General features: G+C 51.9%; 1 non-coding gene and 1 pseudogene across 1 annotated transcript; one reads left to right on the forward strand and one right to left on the reverse strand.

Moving 5' to 3' along the window:
• LOC123352652 overlaps positions 1-23,784 on the reverse strand; it is a 209,946-nt pseudogene that overhangs the window by 36,903 nt on the left and 149,259 nt on the right.
• Positions 108-189, forward strand: TRNAS-GCU. The gene has a single exon. It is a non-coding gene; the product is annotated as a tRNA-Ser (tRNA).

Consider the following 23,784-nt stretch of genomic DNA (forward strand, 5'->3'; position numbering starts at 1 on the left):
GGGGGAGCTCATTCAGTCCCTGCTTATGCTTAGTATTGGGAAACTCCTTAGTGACCCTATCTCTGCCGGCCTTAGATTTCTCCTCCTGTCTCTTTTTTTACAGCTCAGATGAGGTGGCTGAGTGGTTAAGGTGATGGACTGCTAATCTATTGTGCTCTGCACGCATGGGTTCAAATCCCATCCTCCTCAGAGGCATTTAGTCTTCACCCTCCTTTATAGACAACCATCTCCCCCCTTGGTACAATAACAGACCCAACATTGTTCCCTTTTGCAAACAAAAACCTTCTCAGAAACTCTGACACCCCCCCTTGTTTTAAATAAAATGTCTAAATCCCAGATTTCTAAAAAATTTCTCTAGTTCTGTATTTCGTAGTTTTTATCTCAAAAGGTAATGTTACCTCAAGCTGAATAAGGCAGCGCTTCAAAAGGAAAACGTTAGCAATGGCAGGGGAGAAATAGGAAAGGAAAAAGCCCCTTTTCTCAGAAGATACAAACTCGACTCCCTCCTGTCTCTATCACCAGTGGATTTAGCCTCCCTCCTTGTGAGCTGTAAATACAATAAAGAGGAGACAAGGGGGTTTGGCACAAACAAAGGGAAGTGTAGTCAGGGTAAAGGTACAGAAACCTGGGGGAAGAGGGGAAAATGCAAACGTAATGAATACAATGAAACAGCGACTGGCTTTGGGAGCTTAACGCTCAGGCCCAGAAACCCTCCCTTGGAAACCGGAAAACACTAAACGATGTCCCAGCACAGAAACCTTTCCCCCCTGTGCAGGTGCAGCGGGTCCCACGGGCCGGCGCGAGGCCCAGGACCTTCCACTCTCCGGCTGGTTTAGAGCCGTTGAGGAGGAGCACTGGGGAGTCCAGACGACGGGTGGGTTTCATCGCTGGCAGGGAGGCCCTGTGGGAGGCTGGACACCAGGGATGCAGGATGGCAGGAATGGGGGTGACAGGCCTCCTGTTCCTCAGTCTCACGGCGGGACCGAGGGGGTTCGTTACTCTCCGGCTCGGGAGCACTGGGAAGACCCGACCGTGGAGGGGCCATCGCTGTGGGGGGGATGGCCCCGCGCAGGCGCTGAGCACGTCCTTATATCACTTCTGTGGCGGGAAAAGTGCTGAGGAGATGGAACGCTGAGGGCTGGTTTTGGCGGGAAAAACCGGTTTGGACTGGTTTGAGCCTGTCCCCTGGTGGTAAACAAGTCCCCTCTCAGAGATGGAGTCCAGTGGTCAATAGTTCATATGCTCCAGATTGGATCTTATTTTAAAGCCGGTGATTTAACATAAGAACATAAGAAAGGCCGTACCGGGTCAGACCAAGGGTCCATCTAGCCCAGGATCTGTCTACCGACAGTGGCCAATGCCAGGTGCCCCAGAGGGAGTGAACCTAACAGGCAATGATCAAGTGATCTCTCTCCTGCCATCCATCTCCATCCTCTGACGAACAGACGCTAGGGACACCATTCTTACCCATCCTGGCTCATAGCCATTTATGGACTTAGCCACCATGAATTTATCCAGTCCCCTTTTAAACATTGTTATAGTCCTAGCCTTCACAACCTCCTCAGGTGAGGAGTTCCACAAGTTGACCGTGCGCTGCGTGAAGAAGAACTTCCTTTTATTTGTTTTAAACCTGCTGCCTATTAATTTCATTTGGTGACCCCTAGTTCTTGTATTATGGGAATAAGTAAATAACTTTTCCTTATCCACTTTCTCAACATCACTCATGATTTTATATACCTCTATCATATCACCCCTTAGTCTTCTCTTTTCCAAGCTGAAGAGTCCTAGCCTCTTTAATCTTTCCTCATATGGGAACCTCTCTAAACCCCTAATCATTTTAGTTGCCCTTTTCTGAACATTTTCTAGTGCTAGAATATATTTTTTGAGGTGAGGAGACCACATCTGTACACAGTATCCGAGATGTGGGCGTACCATGGATTTATATAAGGGCAATAATATATTCTCAGTCTTATTTGCTATCCCCTTTTTAATGATTCCTAACATCCTGTTTGCTTTTTTGACCGCCTCTGCACACTGCGTGGACATCTTCAGAGAACTATCCACGATGACTCCAAGATCTTTTTCCTGACTCGTTGTAGCTAAATTAGCCCCCATCATGTTGTATGTATAGTTGGGGTTATTTTTTCCAATATGCATTACTTTACATTTATTCACATTAAATTTCAATTTACTTCATAAACATCTTATTAACCAACTAACTGAACATATTGAACAGTTTATACTTCTCACACCTAACAGTGTTTGTTCTCCAGATGTGTTTACAGGTGTTGAGTTGTGGGGGAGAGAGGCCAATTCATGTCTCTACCCCCCCCCTTCCATAGTTTCTTCCAACTGGCTAGGAAGTACCTTTGCTAGGATGTGAGTCAAGCAGTGCCCATTGTCGCTGTGCTATCTTGGAGAAGTCTGCATTGTACACGGTTCCTGGGATAGTCCTTGGGAGTGTGGATCCCTTTAATGGGCCAGCAGCGAGTCTGGCTCCTCCGTTGTCACACCTGAAAGGCTGGTGGTGGGCATTTCCCAACCTCATCTCAGTAACACACACAGAGCAAAACTTCCCAGCCAATGCTACACACACAATCCAACACAATAGTAATGTTCAACAGACCAAGACTTTTGAAATGATACCTCACCAGGCAGACTTTGTACAAACCGTATCATCATTATAGGAGAGTGGTGAATATGGGGCTTCCAGGGTGCTGCTTTGAGCACAGCGAGCCACCCCTGGGCTTACATTGCAATGGAGACTTACCCTTAGAGTCCATCTCTCCTGGGATAAAGATGGCAGCAGGGCTGGCCTGGACCATCTGACGTGGGCTCATGGAGCTAAAGCTGAGAGGCTAAAAACTGTAGTGCAGATATTTGTGTTCACACTGAAGCCTGGATTCAGAAACCTTCACCCCTCATGGGGTCTCAGAGGTTGGGCTCAAGCCCATCTGTCTGCCCTGTAATTTTATAGTCTTGCAGCCCAAGCCCCATAACCCTGAATCAGCTGACCCGGGCTTTGCGACAGGTGCCCTGGGTGTTTTAATCACAGTGCAGACATAACGTTAGGCTACGTCTCCAGTGCAATGAAACACCCACGACTGGCCGGTGTCACATTAATCAGGGTCATGCGGCTTGGGCTGTAAAGTTGCAGTGTCCTTGTCTCGGCTCAGGCTCAGTCCCCTGCTCCAGGAGCCCAGAAGGTTGGGAGGGAGTTTAGCAAGTGGAAATGGTAAAACCGCAGTGGAGTATTACCCTGGACTCATGGCATTTCTCCATTGGTCTGTCTGCTTTCGGGGAGGGACAGAAACACTTCCTGCTGCTTTTGTTATTTCAAAGGGTGGCTTAGGATTTTCATTCTCTCAGACAGTGCACAAAACAGGACTCAACCCTCGGCATAAACTAAACGAGCTGCCCACAGATTCTGGCAGCCACAATGAGCATCTGGTGTGAGAGCTCAGACCTGCCCCTGTCCCAGAGGGACGGGGTCATCTGAGAGGGGACTGGACCACTGACCTATCAGCTCCTAACTCCCAAACTTTCAGTAACTCTATCATCAGTGCCTGTGAGTGTAATTTAAACCATAAGAAAAACCATACTAGGCTAGACCGAAGGTCCATCTAGCTCTGAATCTTGTCTTCTGACAGCAGCCAATACCAGGTGCCCCAAAAGCAACTCAGTAAGGTACCACTGGAACTTAAACCCAGGATCTCCTGTATACACAACAGGGGTATTAGCCAGCTAAGCCATGGTGCCTGCAGTTGCTGAGGGGATCATGTCTGCACATACCTGACTCTCTGCCAACCTCCATCTGGGCCTGACAAGCTTTGCTGGTGTTTGGATTCAGTAAAGCAGAGGTGCAGGTGAAGTTTTACTCCCAAGGTTCTTTGGGCAGATCTACACTACAAAATTAGATCGGTGTAACTACATTACTCAGGGGTGTAAAAAATTTACCTCCCTAAGCAATGCAGTTATATCAACCTAACCCCGGTGCAGATAGCACTGTGCCAACAGGAGGGCTTCTCCCAACAACATAGCTTGGGGCGGGGCTTGGTTAGAGAAGATGAAGAGAATAGGTGGTCCATGGTTCTTGCATTTGGGGAGGCTGGGTGTGAGCGCTGGAAGCTCCCTAGAAGTGGGGGGCCCATTGATGCCCAGACCATGGCACTGCCCCCCCTTCTCCTCTCTCTAAGGCCCCACCTGTGCTCCCCCCTTGCTCCTGTTTGGCCACTTCCCACCCCCGCTCTTCCTCTTTGGCTGAGGACGGCTGAGCCACCTTTCGCTCGCTCCCCTCCTCCCCCAAGGCCTTCCTGCCTCCTGCTCGTGCCTCTCCACCCCCTACCACAAGGTCTGCCCACCAGCCGCCACCACTCTGACCCATCCCTGCAACCCACCCTGCCCACCACCCCACACCTCTCTGCCTCTCCCCTGAGACCCACCCTGTCCACGTCTTTCTTCGGTCATCTGTTGTTATTCCATGAAACATCAAGAATGGAATAAAAAGCTGAGTTTACTCCAGGGTGAGGAAAGAAAGGAGCCACCAACCCCCTGGCATTGCTGCTTTAGTTAAAGTGTTTTAACTAAACAGCTATTGAATGTCCTCCCTATGCCCCTTGTGTCCCCAGAGCACATCCATGCTAGCAGATCTTGGATGGCAACAGAGAGCAGTGCACTGTGGGCAACTATCCCACTGTGCAACTGGCTGCAGGGTGTTTTGGGAAGGGTTTGCAATGCCTCCCGGGCTGGTACAGCATCACGATGCAGGTTTCTCTATCCCACCGTTCCATGGGCCTCTTACTAGATTACCAGCTGCTTTTCAACTGTGGTGTGGAGACAGTGTGTGTGTTGGGGAAGAGTGAGTGTGTTGAGCTAGGTAGGAGCGGATCATTATTATCCCTACTTGAAAGAGGGAGAAGCTAAGGCTGAGAAAGGAGAATTGACTTGTCTTAGGTCACACGGCCAGGCAGGGGCAGAGTTGGGAATAGGACCCAAGAGCCCTGATTTTCAAACTAACCATCGGATCTTGAATTTCAGACACTGAATGACCTGAATAAAGTGCTCTCACATGAGCTCCAGACCAACAACAGTGCACAGGAATTATTCAGCAAGTATTTGAGGAGAACTGCAATGTCAGAGAGAATCATGAACTGCTCAGAGACCATTAATGTAGAGAAGCAGCAAAATTCATCAAACACAGAACTGGTTCTGATTTATTTCCTTGGTCTTAAAAGAGACCAACAAGGACCTGAGTCTCCTCCCTGTCAATAACCCTCTGCTCAGCCAATCAGGGTAGAGACTGAGGCTGAAGGTTCTCACCAGAGAGGCCAAAGGATGGCCCAGGTCACTGGTGGGGATCACTGCCCGAGGATTATTTCAGCCCCACATTTTTGGGTGGCTCTCCCACAGTGGGAGCTGCAGAGCACTCCCCCGCAACACCCCCCGCCCCCTCCTGGTATTGGGAGGGGAACAGGAGAAAGGACAAAAGAAGGAAGAGACAAAGAGAAAGGAGGGAGAGATGGATGGAGGAAAAGGTGAAACAAAAAGGACAAACCCTAATGTCCCCAGTGATTCTAAGGGACAAAATCCCAGGTGTGCAATAAAATTCTGCCTCCTTAAGCTCGTGTTTTCCATGCCCAGAATTCAACTCTCACCAGATGGATCAGACTGAACAGGTTTCAAACCTCCAGGAGGCTCTTACCTTCTAAACAGGGACGGCTGTTTTCTACTAAAATCACTACAAGGGAAGGAGAAAACTTGAAAGAGGTTCCTCCTGGCGCTCACATCCGTGAACCCGAATACTCCCTCAGTCCTCAAAGAGAGACCTGGAGAAGGAGACTTGCTGAAGCAAAGCCACAGGGGTCTCTGAGGTTTCCCTGGCCCCTCGCCCCTGTCCTGCCTGGCTGATGTCAGCATCTCTCTGTGAGGTCACCACCTCCCCACCACCTTGGACCAATAGTCTGAGGTCCTGCAAAAGGCCTTTGTGATGTCACTGCCACACCCCTCCCTTGCTGTGCCAATGTCATGCCCCTAGCCAGGCACTTTGGAGGTTTGAGCTACTCCCTGTGGATCACCCCACTCAAGGAGCGTTCGTTCTAGGCAGCAAGCCGGCTAGACAGGGAAACATCAGACGCTGCTCCCAATGCTACACTCAGATTTTCAGAAATGAGTCGACTTTATGGCCGGAAGAGACTATTAGAGCATCTAATCTGACCCCCTGCGTATCACAGGCCTCCTGTATGGCACAATAGAAGGTCAGGGTAGAGGGGCTGAGGAAGTGAGGGGGCAGGCAGTGGCGAGAGGGCAGGTGAGCCGGTGGCTGGCCCCAGCTCACCTCCACTCCGCCTCCTCCCCTGAATGCCCCGCCTCGCTTTCCCTCCTCCCCCTGCTAATCAGCTGTGCGCGCAGGAAGCCGTGGAGGGAAGAGAAGCCATGTGGCGGCTTCGCGCTCAGGCCCAGCAAGGTGGAGACGGAGACGAGGTGAGCTTGGGCAGGGGGGCTGCCCGCACTGCAGCAGGTAACCCGGGGGGGGTCAGGTGAGCTGGCAGTGGAGGAAGAGAGCTGAGGAGGCGAGCGGGAGGGCAGTGGTGGGGGATCAGTATGCGAGCAGGGGAGGGGGGAACGGAGGTGAGCGGGGGGGCAGGTGAGCCAAGGGGAGTGGGGATCTGAGGTCGCAAGCGGGTGGGCATTGGCGGGGGGTCAGGTGAGCTGGCGGTGGGGGAGGAGAGGTGAGGAGGCGAGTGGGCGGGCAGGCAGGTGAGCCGTGGAGGGTGGGGGACTGAGGGGAGTGGGCGGGTGAGCCGGCGGCACGGAACGGGGGGCTGAGGAGGTGAGTGGGAGGGGCTGGTGAGCAGGCAGCGGGGGGCTGAGGAGGCGAGCGAGGAGTCGCTGGCTGACCTGTTCTGCTGATCTGGTCTGGCTCCCAGCCCCTCTCCAAGGGGTGCAGCTGTCTGGAGGTGCTGCCTTCCACGCCTTCCTCAGTCCCACCTCATTCACTCAACAGGGCGACTGATTACCAAGTGGGGGGAAGATCTTATTCTATTTCTAGCAAAAAAACATTTTTCTTTTACCTTAACTATACTACCTTAGGGGCCCCCTATAACATATTAGCAAGGTTCATTACCGCTGTTTTGGCGGGACAGTGCTGGGGAAGGAGGGTTTGTTTCCACGGGGTGGGCGGCACTTGTGGGGGGATTGTTTCAGGGGGTGTAGGAGGATAGGGAACCACGGAAGATTTTGTTACGGCCTAGCTTAGGCAGTTTCGCTTTCTCAGCACCCGGTCATTGTAGGACACGGCATGCCAGTTCCAGCCTGCCATAACCGGCTGGAACCGCTGCGTGGAAAGCCCCTAAGCTGTTGGCCAAGGGGACGGCCCCAGAGGGTGGAAAGTCCTTATTGCATTATGTATGAGCTGGCTTGCTGCTGTTTATATAAATATGAGCATGCTTTGTGTTTGCTTTTTGACTCCGTACCAGGCTGAGCTCCAGGGCGCTGGGTTCCCCGCCTCCGTGACAGCAATGCTTGGAGTCTCCATTGCAGGTGTGTCACTTTACCTTCATTAAAGCCAATAACTCACAGTATGTAACCCACACACCTCCAGGCTGTGGTGGTGTGTCCCAGCTAGTGGCACCAAGATCACTTAGAGGGAGAGATAAAACAAGTCTTCTCTACAGTCTTAGCTAGCAGCCAGGTGGCTTTTAGTTCATGTTGTGGAGGCCCATGCACTAAGCTCCTGAGTTCCCAGTTCGATCCCACCCACAGACAAGTCACTGTCCCGGATCTGTCAGCGTAACAGACACAGCTGCCACCCCAAGAAGGAGAGAGCTGCCATGCCATACCCAGCCACAAAGAGGTGCCAAGCAGTGAGCTGACACCGTTCAGAGCTTCCTGTGACAAACTGCAAACTTTGGACAATAGCAGGGTGGTAGGAAGTGTTGCCCTCAAAGTGGCCTGGGCCAGAGCCCATGGGGATCCCTGGGCTCCCCTGCCATCTGCTGCGTCCTTCCACCCCGAAGGACTGAAACCCTGACCATTAGGCAACATCCCCATGAGCAAAGGCCATCACAAGACATCTGTCTTCGAAAGTTTGCAGAGGATGCGGGAGCAGAAAGGGGAGAGAGGATAAGGGTGGCTCTTGGGAAGACGGAGGGAGGGAGCCTTATGGGAATCTCTTGTTTACCTCCATCAACCCAATGATCAGATCATTGATGCCTAGAATCTTCCCTGACGTGTTGTAATTGATTGGATCTAGGTTTTAAAACAGTTACCACATTTGCAGACGGAGAAATGTCAGGGAGTTGAGTGGAAGGCCATTGCAAGCTCAGCTAATTAGGCAATGGGGCTTATGCCCCATCTAACAAGCTCCTTAAACAATAGCTCCCAGTTTTCATTCGCATTGTTCTGTTTAGTGTTTTTCTCCAAAACACTTTTACTAAACCTTTGGGTCAGCTTTGGAAAGTTGGCCCTTTCAGTGCACCAAATATACATATTGCTGGTGGGGACTGCCCTCTATTGGTCATCAGAACAGCCATACTGGATCAGACCAATTGTCTAGCCAGCCCAGAATCCTGTCCTCCCTCAGTGGTCAATGCCAGGTGCCCGCGAGAGAATCAACAGAACAGGGAATCATCAAGCGATCCATCCCCTGTTGCTCATTCCCAGCTTCTGGCAAACAGAGGCTGGGGACACTTCAAGAGCATGGTTTTGTATCCCTGCCCATCCTGGCTAATAGCCAATGATGGACCCATCCTCCATCAACTTATCTAGTTCTTTGGTGGACCCTGTTATAGTCTTGGCCCTCACAACATCCTCTGGCAAAGTTTCCCCAGGTTGACTGTGTGTTGGGTGAAGAAATACTTCCTTTGGTTTGTGTTAAACCTGCTGCCTATTCATTTCACTGGATGACCCCTAGTTCTTGTGTTATGAGGAGTAAATAGCACTTCCTTACAGATCCAGACTAACACGGCTACCCCTCTGATACTTCCTTATTTACTTTCTCCAAACCTGTCATTTTATAGACCTCTATCCTAGCCCCGCCTTAGTCATCTCTTTTCCAAGCTGAAAACTCCCCTCAGTCTTATTAATCTCACCTCACATGGAAGCTGTTCAAGACACCTAATCATTTTGGTTGCCCTTTTCTGTACCTTTCCCAATTCCGATATATCTTTTTGAGATAGGGGACCAGCTCCAGTATTCAAGATGTGGGCATACCAGAGATTTATGCACAGGCAATATATTTCTGTCTTGCTAGCCATCCCTTTCCTAATGACTTCCCGACATTTTGTTGGCTTTTTTGACTGCCGATGCACGCTGAGTAGATGTTTTCAGAGAAGTATCCACAGTGACTCCAAGATCTCTTTCTTAAGTTGTAAGAGCTAATTTAGACCCCATCAGTTTAGATGTAGAATTGGGATCATGTTTTCCCATGTGCATTACTTTGCATTGATCCACATTGAATTTCATCTGCCTTTTTGCTGCCCAGTCACTCAGTTTGGTGAGATCCCTTTGTCACACTTTGCACTCTCTTTTGGATGTAACTAATTTGAGTTGGTTTGTATCATCTGCAAATGTTTCCACCTCATTGTTTACCCCTTTTTCCAGATCACTTAGGAGTATGTTGAACAGTTCTGGTCCCAGTACAGACCCCAGGGGGACACCACTATTTACCTCTCTCCATTCTGAAAATCCGTCCCTTTCTTTCTTGCCTTTGAACCAGTTACCTGTCCCAGAGAGGACCTTTCATCTTATCCCATTTTGCTTCTGAGCCTTTGGGGAGAGACCTTGTAAAAGGTTTTCTGAAAATCTAAGTATACTATATCCACGGGATCACCTTTAGCCACATGCTTGTTGACTTCCTCAAAGAATTATAGTAGATTCGTGAGGCATGATTTTCCTTTACAAAAACCATGTTCATTCTTCCCCAATGTAAGCGGGGGCAGACTCACCAGGCGGCACCTCCTGCTGGTCGTCTTGGGAATTAGCTCTCCAGCCCTCAGAGCACCCTCTGCAGGCCAGTGATCCGCCTTACCGCAGCTGGCCCCCTGACCCCAGTGCCCCTTTTACCCTGGCAGTACCCCCTGGCAGTACCCCCCCCAGTTCTGGGTCTCCCCCTCCCAGGGGAACCCCCACCCACTATCCCCATGTCACCTCAGTCCTGGCTACTGCCCAGTCTCCATCCAGCCCCCGTTCACTGGGGCAGACTGCAGTATGAGCCACTCATCACAGGCAAAGGGGTTTGGACCTGCCGCCTCTGCTTCCCCCTGGGCTGCCCCCTTGCAGCCCTGCACCTATTCAGCCTATAGTCAGGCCTGCAGCCTGGGGCTTTCCAGGCCAGAGCTCCCAGCTCCTCTGGCCCTTCCCCAGCCCTGCTCCCACTCTAGGTGTCTTGCTTGGGTCCCTGCAGCCAGGCCCTTCTCTCACTACAAGCAGAGGGAGACTGACTGGGCTCCTGGCTCACAACCTCTTCTAGGGGCCAGCTGGGCCTGACTGGGGCATGGCCACAGCTGAGCCTGCTTCCCCCAATCAGCCCAGGCTCCTTGTCCCAGCCCCAGCCCTCTCCTGGGCTGCTTCAAGCCCTGCAGGGCAGGAGCAGGTAACCACCCCCTACACCCAGCAAATTCCGTTCACCGATGTGTCTAATCATTGGGCTCTACAATTCCACCCAATGTGCCTGGTACTGACGTTAGGCTCAGTGGCCTGTAATTGCCAACTGCGTCTCTGGAGCCTTTTTCATACACTGCTCCAGCCAGGGACTAAAGGCCACCCCAGACTTTCCCTTTCTCCCTTCTGGGAAATCAACTTCAAGTTCTACAAGCAGCTAAAGAAGCTTCAACCCTGCATCTGAATTAATGTCACATTTCTCACTGCCGGACGCAAACAAATGTCATTTCAATCCCAGGTGAATCCACTTTAGTCATTCCTCAGCCCCATTCCTTCACCCTCCTGCCTTAGCTTAGGGCATTGCGCCACGCTGTGGGCATTTCATGTCCCTCCTCAGTTTCACACACAGACACAATTTCCTTTGCCGTTCAACGAACAGCAAAACCTTTCTGTGTCTCTAGGCTGAGTCAGGGCATTCAACTCCATTAAAACCTTCTCTCCTGCAATGGCAACGGTCAGACAGAGGGGACGTGGCCACCGTCAGCCCTGAGAGTGAGATATTCACTCTCCTCTTTCTTCAAGCTGCTGTTGTTAGTCCATAAAACATGTACCATGGAATAAAAAGCTGCATTTACTCCAGGGTGAGGAAAGAAAGGAGCCAACTCCCCCAAAAATTTCTGTGTCCAGAGAGAACCTGCCCCTGCTATTAGAATCACTGATGTGCTTCAGCTACAATGGGGAAAGCATCTGCTCTCAGGGGGGTATAGCTCAGTGGTAGAGTGTTTGACGGCAGATAAAGTGGTCCCTGCTTCAAATCCAAGTCCCCTCTAATAAGCCTCTTATTTTTTTATTTTTATTTTTGAAAAAAGGGAAAACATTTTCATTTCCATTCTCCATTATGTTCAGAAGCTCCACTATACGGGGATGCTTGAAATGAATGTGAACACTCAACATTTCACTGTCCAAATGCATAAAAACCTAGCAAACCTGTCCATCAGCTGAAATCAGTTCCAAGCCTCTAAGTGTCTAGTTTATGTTTTCATCAATGAAACAAAGGGATCATATGAATGTACATTTGCAGATCCCTCCTCTCCAGGGCTGTGCTGTGCAGAAGAACAAGAATCACATCCAGTTGGGGTTCAGGAGTCTGATGAGCAAAGGCCACTTGGTGCGAGCTAAAGTCACCAGCACCTTGGCTCCTTCCTATTCAACCAGCAGCTGGGCCCCCAGGACAAGGCATGAGAAGACAGTGGCTGTGAGCAGGAAAATAGCCACCAAGAAGCTGGGTAAAGCTGTCAAGGTCCCCAGGGGGGTCACCATGCCCATGTCTAGAATGTACTGTCTGCAGCAGGGACCAAAAAGGCAGAGAAAAGCCCTCAAAAGTTCTAAGCTGCCAAGCCCCAGAAGGTGATCAATATCCTACCTAAAATCAAGACAGGATAAGGCTAATGTCACCTCCAAAGCCAGGGCTAAGAAGGTAACACTGAGAAAGAAGTGGAGAGATTTCCATTGGGATGACTCCTGCTCCCCTAATGGCTGTTATGAATCACCATGGACCACCCGGAGAGATCAAAGTCCCGCAGGACAAACAGCCCCATGGACAGTATAATGCAGTGGTGGCGGGTGGGGGAAGTGCTGTGTTTTGTGTAACACCTGCCAGGTGAGTGATGCACTGACAGGGCAGCTGCCCATGAGTTCATTCTCTTCGATCTGCTTCTGCTGTTATTTCAGAGCTGGCACTAGCGGGAGCGTGTCCCTGTCACTTCACCAGCTCTAGAACAGGCTCTGTCTGCAACCCAGCTCTGATTAATGCCACTTGTTAATGTATTCCTACTGCGATACTTTCCCAGTTCTCTGCCTCATTCGAACATTCCGGTCAGAGACTGAATATGGGGAGGGATGGACTAATGTGTGTGACATTCGGTAAGTTGCCATCGTATGTGACTGAAACCTCTGCTGGAGGTGGGCAGGAGCCTGTTACACACATAAAATAGTTAAGTTTTACTAAACTACCTGCTACACATTCAAACCTTCCTGTACACACACAACAGAAATTGGGGCTCTGAGAAATGGCAACTTTCCTTTAACACAGATCTTTGTTTTCTGTACTTCCAGAGGCATTGAAATAGCAGCTGTTTAAAGGTAATGTGCTTCTATTTCATGATCAGCAGCAGAGCCTCTGTCAATTTACCACCCATAGAGCTGATTGTTTCTAACGGCAGGGTTAGCCAGACCATTCAGTAACATTATCGCTCTGTTCACAAAGCCTTTGGTTAGTGACGAATCATGAGACTTATCCCTCCCTGCTGTAATTCCACTGACTCCAGTGTTCTCTTTCCCCATTTCTGGTTCCAACAAAATAAACAAATTAAAACAACCTTCAGAACTAACATGCTGTGGGAAAGTGGAAATGTTGATAGCTCAAATAATTCAGTTTCTTCTGTATCTTGTGTGTGTGTCTATCTGCTTTGTGTGTGGGACCGGTGGGCCTTTTTGTTTGCTCCTGGCAGGTGCAACCCTGTCAGATTTGTCTGTGGGGAGGGGCCAGAGAAAACAGACACCCTGGCCTTCCAGGTTGGGGTTAGGCAAAGGAATAACAACCCTGTCCCATAAAAACAAAAAATGTTACAGAAACAGTGGTAGAAACAGTGATAAAGAAACTGGTAAATAATCACAGTGCCCAGGCTTGAAGTAATTGGAAATACAGAATTCAAAAAGCAAAGCTCAGGGGCTATTGGGGATTTATTCTCTGAGCTTAGCCATGTGCTATAGCACAGGGAGCACTTTTGGAAGTCTCCCATCCCACAACGGGGGAAAGGAAAAGGATTCTTAGGTTCTAGCATGGATTGAAGGAGGATGGTGACGGGGAATAAGGGAATCCCTCTGACTTACCCTAGCTACGTCTGTTGTTGCAACGGGTGAAATGACATTTCTCCCTATCCCTGCCCTGTTCCTGCTCTTTGTTATAGTTCAATATAGTTTAAGTGTGGAAAATGATCATAAAAATATCTGCTCCCCAGCACAACCTGCAGCAACATCAGAGCAACTGGGAATGAAACAATTGGTTCCCCAAGGGAGAACTCGATGACTAACAATTGCTTTGAAATGGGGGGGGGGGGGGAACAGTATAACCGTGATGCTCAGGGTTTGTTTAGACTAGGAAAAGTGATGGAGTTTAGGTCAGGTCAAGGGGGAAGCTAATGCCAACCACTGCACCTGAGCGGCATCTGCACTACAATTTTTCACATTAAGATCACTAACTCGAGCAGCCAACGCCATGTACAGCCCTAGTGGATGTCAGGCACAGATAGTTTTTGCCTCAGTGTAGCTTGTTGGGATCAAACCTCTCTCCCCTCACCTGGAGGGATGAACATTCCTGGCTGGAGGGACACACACTCCTGTGACTCAAACGGAAAGGAGTTGATAGAAAAGATCACAGGACTGACCCCAAAGAAGGATGAGCTGCAAAAGGCAGAAACAGGCAACTCATTTGGTGGAGCTGAGAGACCTCGGTGAAGATGGTGCAAAAATCACTATGTGGGAATTTGCAAATGTGATTAAAAAAAATATCTTTGGCCAGCCCTAGTCAAGGGATTTATAATAGTTCTCTCTCATGTGGATTTTCTGATGTCTAATAAGGCTTGTGCGCCGATTGAAGCTTTTCCCGCACTCAGAGCACGTGTAGGGCATCTCCCCTGTGTGGATTCTCTCATGTCTGATAAGGTGAGAGCTCCGCCCGAAGCTTTTCCCGCACTCAGAGCACGTGTAGGGCATCTCCCCTGTGTGGATTCTCTCATGTCTAATAAGGTCAGAGCCCCAATTGAAGCTTTTCCCGCACTCAGAGCACATGTAGTGCGTCTCCCCAGTGTGGATTCTCTCATGTCTGATAAGGTCAGAGTCCCGATTAAAGCTTTTCCCGCACTCAGAGCATGTGTAGGACATCTCCCCTGTGTGGATTCTCTCATGTCTAATAAGGTTTGTGCACTGATTGAAGCTTTTCCCACACTCAGAGCACATGTAGGGCGTCTCCCCTGTGTGGATTCTCTGATGTGCGATAAGCTCAGAGCGCCGCCTGAAGCTTTTCCTGCACTCAGAGCACGTGTAGGGCGTCTCCCCTGTGTGGATTCTCTGATGTGTGAAAAGGGTAGAGCTCCGCCTGAAGCTTTTCCCGCACTCAGAGCACGTATAGGGTGTCTCGCCAGTGTGGATTCTCTGATGCGTGATAAGGTGTGAGCGCCGATTGAAGCTTTTCCCGCACTCATGGCACATGTAGCGTGTCTCTTCCAAGTTGATTCTGTTGCCTGGAATAAGGTCTGAGTGGCGACTGTAGTTTTCCTCTGGCCTCTGCTGAGTCTCACAGGCTTTTGTGTTTTCTGGGAGTGCACAACTCCTGGAAACATTCCCTTTGGATCTTCCTGATAACATCCAATGTGGATCTACTTGCACAGTGTCTTCCTGCTGGAGTTTCTCCTCCTCATTCTCACTCACCAGCCCATCGCCGGATGGGAGACAGAGAGAATCCAGACATAGGTCACTCCCTGTGCCTGAGAAAAAGGAAATGTCAGAGAGAGGAATGGAAAAAGGGATGATCAAACCAAAATATATGTGGGAGAGATCAAACCTATCAGGAGCTGATTTTCCCCAAACCCTTCCACAGAGAAGAGAGGAAGGCATCAGTTCTGGGTCCTCATTGCACCATAACTCTCAGGGGAAAGTGAGATCGGGGAGGGACCTGCTGCCAGTTGTCAGTCAGAATAGGACGGAAGCCATGAGTGACATCTGCCATAATGATTCCACATCTGCAGGGGACAATCCTGAACTTGAAGAGCTCACAGGGTCTTTGTAGGGCATCCCAAATGTTTCCTGCATTCCTAAGCAGTTGTTGAGTTGTTTAACCAAGTCCTCACCTGCGAAGGCAGCTCTCAGGAGCACTTCTTTCTCAGAGCCCTGGAGGTCCGGGACCCATGGCTCTTCCCCTCGTTCCAGCTGTGAGATCACATCAGGTTTGGAAACTGGAAACCCTACTGCAGGCAAAGAAAACAAGGGAGGTCAGTGGAATTTGTGGGATACATGTCACAAAGAATATTCCATGGTTTAACCCCACCCCATTTTTAGGCAGTAACATCTGTAGCCCTCAGGATTCATCTGCTTGCCTGAATCAATATCTCTTTTCTTATAAGTACTGTATTGTGATAGGAATTAATAAACCTATTAAATATAAGTTTGGCTGTAATGCAAGAAACCTACAGGCCAAAAACCTGCATTTTAAGATAAAGCAAAGTTAACATAGCTACATCCTGTGCCCTTTTACCCAAAAAAGAAACTGTTTTTCCTATACCCAAATAAAGTGCCTACGCTTAGGTCTAAGACCCTTTACCTAGACCAACAGACAATGAAGAATAGCAAAGGGGATTTTTCAAAGTTGCACTCACAGACTTAACAAGTACCCCACAAGTGCGCAGATACCTGTCATCCATACGCACATACATACTAGCCTATGGAGTAAGCGTACCCTAACATTTCTATGGGGGAAGACTGAAATTTGTGAATAAGAGGAAGAATTTCCGCCATTTATTTCTATAAAAAGAGGTAACCTACCTCACTATGGTACCCCCAGCCCACCTCAACCTCCTCCTTCTTCACTACACTTCACCATCTTCAACTACGTATTCATGCTATCCATCTACGACAGCTATTAACCAGTAATAGGCCGCACTTATTTTCTTTTCAAACTTTAAGTTCAAAAGGGACTCGGCTAAGCTTGGTCTCTCTAAATGTTATTTTAGTTTGTGTATCAGATTATTTAGTTGAGCTAAAAAATAAATTCTAAAGTAGCTTTGACAGCTCTTTGCATTAGTTTCCTCTGCAAGAGCTGTGAAACCAGAACCGCCAGAGGCGAGGCCAACACCAGTTTATTAAAACAGGGTGTGAATATTAACCAAAAAGTTTGCAGCACATAATATTGTATCATCATATGTATCTCTTGAATAACAGTAATACAATTGTAACTCTGTAATTCTACCTGTTTTACAATTTACTTACTATTTCATTGAGTTTAATAAAAAGTCGTTATGACTATATCTGTCTCCGTGTGAGCTTCCTGTCATACCCCCGAAGGTCCCTTTATCAAGGTTTATCTGTGGAACCTGATTCGAAATACGAACTTTTATCTTCTGATCAAACAAATTGGCGAGCCTAAACCCATATTAATTAATATAAATGATTAAGTATTATTATTAATTAAAATAATTACAATACAAATTAAATTAAGTTAATAAATCAAATCAATATTACTGAGGCTGTGGTTACACTTAGCACTTCAAAGCGCTGCCGCGGTAGCGCTGCTGCGGCAGCGCTTTGAAGCGCTAAGTGTAGTCAAAGCACCAGCGCTGGGAGAAAGCTCTCCCAGCGCTGTCCGTACTCCACCTCCCTGTGGGGAATAACGGACAGCGCCGGGAGCCGCGCTCCCAGCGCTGGGGCTTTGACCACACTGGCGCTTTGCAGCGCCGCAATTTGCAGCGCTGGAGAGGGTGTGTTTTCACACCCTGCTGCAGCGCTGCAAATTTGTAAGTGTAGCCAAGCCCTAACACACCCCAAATAAGGCTACGCATCCCAAGGCCATCTTCCTTGGCTCAAAGTGGCAGGAGAGTTACTATTATAACAAATCATATTCACTACCTTAGTGCCTAAGGACCCACTAACAGTGGGTCCCCATTGTGCTAGGCAAAGTGCAACAGAGAATAGTAGATGGCCCATGCCCTGAAGAATTTACAATCTAAATCAGGGGTAGGCAACCTGCGGAAGCGAGCTGATTTTCAGTGGCACTCACACTGCCCTGGTCCTGGCCCCTGGTCCGGGGGGGAGGCTCTGCATTTTAATTTAATTTTAAATTAAGCTTCTTAAATATTTTAAAAACCTTATTTACTTTACATACAACAATAGTTTAGTTCTATATTATAGACTTATAGAAAGAGACCTTCTAAAAACGTTAAAATGTGTTACTGGCACACGGAAAAGACGGTTACTCACCGTAGTAACGGTTGTTCTTCGAGATGTGTTGCTCCTATCCATTCCATGTAGGTGTGCGCGCCGCGCGTGCACGGCTCTTCGGAACATTTTTACCCTAGCAACTCCGGCAGGCCGGCTGGGCGCCCCCTGGAGTGGCGCCACTATGGCGCTGAATATATACCCCAGCCGGCCCGTCCGCTCCTCAGTTCCTTCTTGCCGGCTACTCCGACAGTGGGGAAGGAGGGCGGGTCTGGAATGCATAGGAGCAACACATCTCGAAGAACAACAGTTACTATGGTGAGTAACCGTCTTTTCTTCTTCGAGTGATTGCTCCTATGCATTCCATGTAGGTGATTCCCAAGCCTTACCTAGGCGGTGGGGTCGGAGTGAGACGTGGCAGAGTGCAAGACTGAGGAGCCGAAGGCTGCATCATCTCTGGATTGCTGCACCAACGCGTAGTGGGAAGCGAAGGTGTGGACAGAAGACCAGGTGGCTGCTCTACAGATGTCCTGGATGGGGACATGGGCCAGGAAGGTGGCTGACGAGGCTTGCGCCCTCGTCGAGTGAGCGGTGAGGCGGCATGGTGGCACGCGAGCAAGCTCGTAGCATGTCCGGATACATGCCGTCACCCAGGAGGAAATCCGTTGCGAGGAGACCAGCTCGCCTCTCATGCAATCAGCAACCACCACAAACAGCTGGGTCGAACGCCGGAAGGGCTTCGTCCGCTCGATATAAAAAGCGAGTGCCCTGCAGACGTCCAGGGTGTGAAGCTGTTGCTCCCGAGGTGAGGCGTGCGGCTTCGGGCAGAAGACCAGGAGGAAGATCTCTTGATTGACATGGAAGGCCGAGACTACTTTTGGAAGGAAGGCCGGGTGCGGGCGAAGCTGTACCTTGTCTGCATGGAAGACGGTGTAAGGTGGACCAACTGTTAGGGCACGAAGCTCGGACACTCGTCTCGCTGAAGTTATAGCGACGAGGAAGGCCGTCTTCCATGACAGGTAGAGGAGGGAGCACGTGGCCAAAGGTTCGAAGGGGGCACCCATAAGCTTGGCCAGGACCAGGTTTAAATCCCAGGCCGGGGTAGGATGCCGTATGGGCGGGTACAACCGGTCCAGGCCCTTCAGGAAGCGGGAAACGATCTGGCTGGAGAAGATGGATCGGCCGTCTATTGATGGGCGAAAGGCGGATATGGCCGCCAGGTGTACCTTTAAGGAGAAGACCGCGAGACCCTGCTCCTTAAAGTCCCAGACGTAATCCAGGATTGTAGAAAGAGGGGCTACGAAGGGATTGAGGCCTCGTTGATCACACCAGAGGCCAAAGCGCTTCCACTTCGCGAGGTAAGTGGAGCGGGTGGAAGGTTTTCTGCTTTCAAGCAGGACTCGCTGTACTGCCGCGGAACAGCCTCTCTCCGCCTGGGTCAGCCATGTAGGTACCAAGCTGTGAGATGGAGGGACTGCAGGTCCGGGTGGCGGAGTCTGCCGAAGTCCTGTGTGATGAGGTCCAGCCACACTGGGAGGGAAATGGGCTCCCGAACGGAGAGCTCGAGCAGCAGGGTGTACCAATGCTGCCTTGGCCAGGCCGGAGCGATGAGTATTAGGCGGGCTTGGTCCCTCCGAAGTTTGAGCAGCACTCGGTGGACGAGCGGGAACGGAGGGAAGGCGTAAAGGAGGTGATCTGTCCAGGAGTACAGGAAGGCGTCCGACAGGGAGCCCGGAGAGCGACCCTGGTAGGAACAGAACTGGTGGCACTTCCTGTTCTCCTTGGAGGCAAACAGGTCGACCTGGGGAAAGCCCCACTGCTGGAAAATCGTGTGTACCACGTCCGGTCGAAGGGACCCACTCGTGGGCGAGGAAAGACCTGCTGAGGCGGTCCGCTAGCGTGTTCTGCACTCCTGGGAGAAAGGACGCTTCTAGGTGAATCGAGTGGGTCACGCAGAAGTTCCACAGGAGCATCGCTTCCTTGCAGAGGAGGGAGGAGCGAGCTCCGCCCTGCTTGTTCACGTAGAACATTGCCGTCGTGTTGTCCGTGAACACCGCGACGCAGCGGCCTTGCAGGCGGGTGCGGAAGGTTTGACACGCCAGACGGATCGCTCTTAACTCCCGGATGTTGATGTGAAGAGTGAGCTCTTGGGGTGACCAAAGACCTCGGGTGTGAAGGTCGCCCAGATGAGCCCACCACCCCAGCGCTGAGGCATCTGTGGTCAGTGTGACGGATGGGCGAGGAGGGTGGAACGGGACTCCTGCACACACCACCTCTGGGTCCAGCCACCAGCTGAGTGACTCGAGGGTGGGTTTCGTGACCGTGACCACCATGTCGATGGGGTCGCGATGTGGGCGGTACACCGACGCCAGCCAGAACTGGAACGGGCGAAGGTGGAGTCTCGCGTATGCGGTGACAAACGTACAGGACGCCATATGGCCCAGGAGGCGGAGGCAGGACTGAACCGTTGTCGTGGGAAAGGTGAGGAGGTCTCGGATGATGGAGACCATCGTCTGGTGCCGTGATCGCGGGAGGCAGGCCCTGGCCAAATTGGAGTCGAAAACCGCTCCAATGAACTCCACCCGCTGAGACGGAGTTAAGGTGGACTTCTCGGCGTTGATGAAAAGACCGAGGTGTCGAAATAGAGACAGGATTTCTGTCATCTGGTCCGTTACCAGCCGCTGGGACGTTCCGCGAACCAGCCAATCGTCGAGATATGGATAAACGTGTATATGACGGCGGAGGGCTGCGGCAACCACTGCCATGCACTTGGTAAAAACTCTCGGCGCGGTGGATAGGCCGAATGGCAGCACTGCGAACTGGTAGTGCGCGTTGTTGACTACAAAACGCAGGTAGCGTCGATGGGGAGGATAAATCGCGACGTGGAAGTACGCGTCCTTCATGTCGAGGGCGGCAAACCAGTCTCCCGGATCCAGGGAAGGAATGATGGTCCCCAGGGTGACCATAATATATAAATATAATAATTGGAGATATACCAATCTCCTAGAACTGGAAGGGACCTTGAAAGGTCATCTAGTCCAGCCCCCTGCCTTCACTAGCAGGACCAATTTTTGCCCCAGATCCCTAAGTGGCCCCCTCAAGGATTGAACTCACAACCCTGGGTTTAGCAGGCCAATGCTCAAACCACTGAGCTATCCCTCCCCCCAAACTTGCAAAACTTGAGCTTGAGCAGGTACTTGTTGAGCTCGCGGAGGTCCAGTATTGGACGTAGACCTCCTTTCGCCTTGGGGATGAGAAAGTATCGGGAATAGAAACCCCTGCCCCGCATGTCGTGAGGCACCTCCTCTATGGCACCCAAGCTCAACAGAGTCTCGACCTCTTGTAAGAGGAATTGCTCGTGAGAGAGGTCCCTGAAGAGGGATGGGGAAGGCGGGTGGGAAGGAGGGGGCGAAACAAATTGAAGGCGGTAACCAGACTGGATTGTTTGAAGCACCCAGTTGTCCGTTGTTATTCGGGACCACGCCGAAAAGAAATAGGAAAGGCGGTTGTAAAATAAAAGGGGAGGATCCGGTACAGAGACTGATGGGCCGTCCTCGGGCGTCCCATCAAAACGCCTGCTTGGGGCCCTGGGGGGCCTTGGAAGACGGATGGGTTTGGTTGCGCCGGTTGCCCGATGGTCTACGGCGATTCAGGCCTGGCCGTCGGCTGTTATAGGGACGGGACCTGGGCTGATTAAACCGGTAGGGTTGCTGCCTGAACGACCTGTGCTGGGTTGCAGGTGTATGCATCCCCAGAGTGCGGATGGCTATGCGACCGTCCTTCAGGGTCTGGATTCTGGAATCAGTCTTTTCAGAAAACAGACCCTGGGTATCGAAGGGCAGGTCCTGCAGGGTGTACTGCACCTCAGGCGGCAGTGTGGAGGATTGTAGCCAGGAGATGCGCCTCATGGTCACTCCTGAGGCCAGGGTTCTTGCGCCCGAGTCCGCCGAGTCGAGAGCGGCCTGGATGGAGGACCTGGAGGACTTTTTCCCTTCTTCCAACAGCGCCGAGAACTCCTGGCGGGAGGCTGTTGGTACCAGCTCTGCGAATTTCGCCAGGGACACCATGATGTCAAAGGTGTACCTGGCGAGGAGGGCCATCTGGTTGGCGATCCGGAGCTGGAGACCGCCTGCAGAGTAGACCTTGCGGCCCAACAAATCCATACGCCTCGCCTCCCTGGACTTTGGCGCTGGGGAGGGCTGGCCATGCCTCTCCCTGTCGTTGACCGACTGGACAACCAATGAGTCTGGGGCAGGATGAGTATACAAGTACTCATACCCCGTGGGGGGGACGGAGTACTTCCTTTCGACCCCGCGGGCGGTGGGAGGAACGGACGCCGGTGACTGCCAGATGGTAGTGGCGTTTTTCTGAATGGTGCGGATGAACGGCAAGGCCACCCGCACTGGAGCCGCCGCTCCAATCACATTTGTCACCGGGTCTTCGTCTTCCGTGACCTCCGCCACGGGGAGGTCAATAGCCTTCGCCACCCGGCGAAGAAGGTCCTGATGGGCCCGCAAGTCAATTGGTGGAGGGTCTGTTGTAGCAGCCCCGGCCACTGCCTCGTCCGGTGAAGACGACGAGGATAGGCCTTGAACCACTGCCTCCGCGGGTGGTTCTTCTAAGGCGTGGGCGGCTTACTCGGCCCGAGGATGTCTCTGGGGATCAGGTGGCAGCTGATACAAACCTGGTGGAGAAGGGGGCGGTCTGCTTATTGTGGCCTCCGGTACCCTGTGTTCGGAGGTGGGGGCCCTCGGAGGGAAAGACATCCCTTGAGTTTCGTATTGGGCCCAGGGGACCCAGAAGCCCCACTGCTGCGCACCCTGGGCTTGACCTTGTGGGGCAGCCGGAAGATGAGCATCGCTGCCAGTCCCCGAAGTGACCGACGAGTGTCGAGATGGCCACGGGGGTGCAGAGGCACTGATGGACTGCGCCGTCGAGGTCAGCCATTTGTCTCCGGACGGTGCCGAGGATCGGTGCCAGTCATCGCGGTGCCGAGATGGCGAACGAGACCATCGACCGCCGCGGTGCCAGGAGCTCGACCGGTGCCGGGAGCTCGACCGGGATCTCGACCGGCGGTGCCGGGAGCGGTTCCGGGAGTCACGGTGCCGGGAACGGTGCCAGGAATCGGACCTACGTCGGTGCCGACGGGAAGGCGATCGGGAGCGTCTCCGGGAGCGCGACCGGTACCGCGATGTTGAGCGGTACCGGGACTGCGACCGGCGTCGAGAAGGCGACCGGTACCGCGATGGTGAGCGGTGCCGGGATCTCGAGCGGTGCGACGGTGACCGGCGTCGGGACCGGGAGCGAGACCGGGACCTGGAGCGCCGTCTACTTCGTCCGTCCAGTGCAGGGGGCCGCATCATAGCTGGCTTACCCGTTGACACGACAGCCCGCACCGGCGGTGCCGGGGGCCGGAGGCTCGGTGCCTCTGTGAGCTCGATGAGCTCCCTTGCCGTCGAGAAAGTCTCGGGCGTGGATGGCAGCTGCAGCTCAACCGCGGTCGGTGCCGGGGAGCAGGGTGGTACCGGACTCGACGGCCATTGCGGCGCCGGAGTCAACGGCACGGTGCACGGCCTGTGCACGGCCACAGCCGGTACCGGAAGTGGTTGAGGCGGCTGGGCGATAGGACCCTCAGCATGGGTCTTTGCAGCTGTTTTCGCCGGCTTACGCTTCCTCGATGGTGAGAGGGAGCGGTGCCGGGTCGTCGGTGCCGCTTGCGGAGGACGAGGAGCCTCGGTGCCGGAGCGGCTCGGGGCTGCCGGTGCGCTGCACGCCGATGAAGACTTCGGCGCCGGCGCGGTTGGTGCCGAGGGCTGGAGCGTTGCCTCCATGAGGAGCTGTTTTAGGCGACTGTCCCGCTCCTTTCGTGTCCTGGGCTTAAAGGCTGCACAGACAGGGCACTTATCCGTACGGTGAGTCTCTCCAAGGCAGCGCAGGCAGGAGTCGTGCGGATCCCCGACAGGCATGTGCCGCTGGCAAGACGCGCAGGGCTTAAAGCCCGGTGCCTTGGGCATGAGCCCGCACCGGTTGCGGAAAAAGGGGGGTAAACCCTCCTTATTCCCTTATACCTAAACTATACTAACTAACTAAATCAACTATCTAACAGTAACTACTGAAACAACTATACACAGACAAGATTAGCGAACGCTAAGGTTGTGGAGGACAGAGAGCACTCCACTGTTCCAACTGGCCGTCACG

The sequence above is a fragment of the Mauremys mutica genome, chromosome 18 (assembly GCF_020497125.1).
Source record: "Mauremys mutica isolate MM-2020 ecotype Southern chromosome 18, ASM2049712v1, whole genome shotgun sequence".
Lineage (NCBI taxonomy): Eukaryota > Metazoa > Chordata > Testudines > Geoemydidae > Mauremys > Mauremys mutica.